Here is a 3,994-nt window from a genome sequence, read left to right as displayed (position 1 = left end):
TCATTCAATTGTCCCTTGACCTTATTTCATTCAGCATCAGTGTTTCAGCTCTGAGATTTTGAGCTCCTAGTCAGAAAGTGTCATAACAATTTAGCTTGATTTTTAGAGCAGTCAATATTTCAACACACATATTTAAATAATTTATTATGCAAATTATTTTAAAAATCGATGATGCATGTCATGACATCCCCAAATATTACATGAGCTATTAAACTTATTTAGATATCTTTCAATCACTGTGGCTAGAAATTATGCTAAGATGATTTTTAAGTTCACAGCGTAGGCACTTGAGAAGTCTTATTTTAAGACCACTTTTTTGGGGGGGGTTACTTTTATATAGGAAATTATTTGGGAAGCTAAGAGGTGGGTCCAGCCTTTTACCTGGTGGTAAAATAAAGAGGTGGGAAGAAAAGTTTGTGAAAACAGTTTGAGAATATTAGGAGAAATAAAAACCCATTTATCCTTCCTACTCTGTATTACATCATCAGGAATACATCAATGTAGCTTAACATGTTTATCTTTTAAAATACACGTAATGCCTGAGAGAGAGAGATTTGTTTTTCATGTGTTTAATGTCTGTTCCTGTTGGTTTACCTGCTTATCTCATCCAATAATTGAACATTCCTTGATGTGTCTTTTGAATCTTTGACTATAAATAACTCAATGCATGCACTGAACACATGTTTCAGTGAATGAATGAATCCCTGCCAGCTAGTTGAAAGGAAAGTTATTTGAGGATATAAATATTGAGGAGTAGGATAATTTTGACTTGGTTGATATGTAGCAATGTGAAGTATGAAGGCACTGAAGCCCTCCCCTACCCCACAAAAAAAGCAAGCTATCGCCCTGTCACAGTGGCTTGGACTATTAGCCACTTTGTAAAGCTCAATAAATGTCTTTTAGACTCTGAGTAGACATGGAAATCTCAAGTTGCTCATATTAAGTTAATAAAGATAATTGCGGATAGAATAAAATGTAATAGATATGAGGGTCCAAAGGAAACAATGGAAAATTTGTGGGGAGAAAAATTTTAAAAACATAAATTGGTTTTGTTTTAAGAGCTTTTGGAGACTTCTGACAGACTATCATTATGTGAGGGGAGCAGGTGTTTTCGTTGTTTCTCTAGCTCTTGCCTTTAGTCATCTTTCAAACTTTAAAAGTGAATTACTTCACTTAAGGTGTGTAATAAAAACTCCCATTTGAATGACTAAATAATTAGAAAGAAATATATAATTGGGCAGATCTTGAAAGATACATTCTGAAATAGCTCTTAAATTGTACAAAATAATGTCTATAAATGATAAATGCTTTAAAAATGTCTTCAGTATATAAGCAAGTTTTTGGTGATTCCACTAAGGCATCTTGTCAGTCCTCTCAATTTGAACATATTCCAAAAAACAGTTGGGAAATTAAATCAGGTAGATGCAAAATCAGTATATGAACACAGATGTAAAGGAGTAAAGTGGTGTCTGTCCAAGAAGTTCATCACTCTAAAATTATTCCTTTGTTGAAATTACTCAGAACACTAAACCATGAGCTATTAAGTATATTCTTTGGGGTGCTATATAAAAGGCATTCTTATGGTAGGGATAATGCTACCCACAACATACCAGTCTATAAATTCCAACCAAGTTAGCAAACTATTATGTGGCTCGGGAAACATGAAGTCATGCTGCAATGAATGAGTTATCTCCTTTTTACACCCTTGCCTCGGAAAGAGTAAGTGTAATATTTGACCATAAGTAAGCAAGTTCAGGATGACGTCATTGAATGAGATGTGCCAGATTTTCTGAGGAATAGAAAGTAACAAGCCAATAAATTCCCTGTAGAGTTTTGTTACATTTTTGTTTTTATAATTTAAGGACAGTTATTTTAATTATTTAGACGTTTGTTGAACCTAGAGCTTTCATTGTGGTAATAATTTTTAAAGCATATAAAATAAGTTTATCGTACCTACATTCAAATGTACCTGGATATTTCTTATAAGCCCTTTTTCTCCTTGTAACATAAATTATAATGTTTTTCTGGTTTGACCACTGGTATTAAATTTAATTACATGGTAAAGATGTATAAAATGGATTCAGAATTAGCTGAGTAGACATGGAAAACATATCCTTGTCCCAGTGTTTAATTATTTCACAAATAATCGCTAGTATTTAGCCTTTTTTTGTACCTTTTTGAATAGACATTTTGTAAAGATTTTTTTCTTTTTAATTTTTCACTGAGCTACATTTTTGTTTTATTTCCTGATTTGGAAAAAAAAAATGTATTCTTGCAAAGCCTTAAAGCATGAGTTTCCAAAAAGAAAAGTCAATCAAAACCTTTGACCATAAGAATCATTAGTAAAAATGGTATAATTTTATATTTAACCCATTTGTAACCTGCTTTAAGCTTTAAAAAAGTAAAAAATAAAGACCCCCCCCCATTTTTTTCTTTTCTTGTTTGTATCTTCTGGCACACCATCTGCTCTTTCCAATATCCTAGCCACCGAAAATAGTCCGAGATTTTTTGTGTCACATATTCCACATCTATAACATCAGGCATATAGAAGAAATTTTTTTAACTGTAGTTGAAGGTCAAGAGAAGATTCATGTTCAGTACACCTATAATATAGTATCACTATACATATAAATGATGGTATCCAAAGGACAAAAGTTTGTCCTTCTCATTGTCACAAACCTGGGGCAATGTCCACTAATGTCAAGTATGCTGTGATGTCTCAAAATATCTAGAGACCTTCACCTATGGATTGGCTTCCACATCACATTAAAAACACAAGAAACAGAATCTTATCATTTTAAATATAATTTGTCTATAATATTATTATGTACTTTGACATCACCTCAATACAAGAATTACTTTTGAAAAATGTTTGCTTCGTGGCAAAAATTAAATCCAGCCCCAAAGAATGAAGTGTTTCTATCTAAAAGCAATTCAGATATATCTTAAACAAAAGCAGTATTAGTGTTTTAAGTAGCTACTTTGACTAATACCTTTTCTAATAAATAAATTCTAATTTGTTTAAAATAAGCCACCTTAAAGATCACTCTTAGAGATTATATTTTGGAATGTAAAATAAAACCAAAGAGAAAAAGACATAGGTTTGGGAAATAAAAAAGGAAGTCTCATAAATATGTGATCAAATAATTTACATAATTCTTTTGAAAAGTGATCTTTCATAAAGATCTTAGAAGCAACAGAGTCCAGTGGCTGGGAGAGCAGAGTGAGGCCAGGCTACCTGTGTTTAAATGTGGGCTCTGATAGTAACTCTATGACCTTGGACAAGTTACCCAAACTATGTGCCTCAGTTTCCTGATCTGTTGTACAATGGATGTACTGATAGAACTTATTTTGTTGTCAGAAAGATTAAATAAGTTAATAATTAAAGCATTTATATATACTCATATAAGAGCAATTCCTAGCATAAGAGTAGTTCTTCCTTTTTCTTTTCCATTATAGTTTATTATAAGATATTGAATATAGTTCCCTGTGCTATACAGCAAATTTTTGTTCTTTATATATTTTATATATAGTAGTGTGCATCTGTTAATCCCATACTCCCAATTTATCTCTCCCACCCACTTCTCCTTTGGTTACCATAAGTTTGTTTCCTATGTCTATGAGTCTGTTTCTGTTTTGTAAATAAGTTCTTTTGTACTATTTTTTAGATTCCATATATAACTTATATAATAATATTTGTCCTTCTCTGACTTACTTCACTTAGTATTATAATCTCTAGGTCCATCATAAGGGCAATTCTTAGCATGTATTAAGTACTTGATAAATAAACAAAATAGACTTGAACTCTTGCTCAGATGGTGATTCTCATAGCCAGATACATAATTTCTCCATCAGTTTGCATGCCTGTTATATGAGGAGATATAATTTGTTGAATCCTATTCCAATTAACCATCTTAAGATTCTTAAAATGTTCATTGAAATGAGATTAGAAAGCAAGGAGTCAGGACACAGAAAATAAGGACTGCTTTTTATA

Source organism: Neophocaena asiaeorientalis, unplaced genomic scaffold (assembly GCF_003031525.2).
Source record: "Neophocaena asiaeorientalis asiaeorientalis breed wild unplaced genomic scaffold, Neophocaena_asiaeorientalis_V1.1 scaffold169, whole genome shotgun sequence".
NCBI lineage: Eukaryota > Metazoa > Chordata > Mammalia > Artiodactyla > Phocoenidae > Neophocaena > Neophocaena asiaeorientalis.
This window is presented reverse-complemented; position numbering follows the sequence as displayed.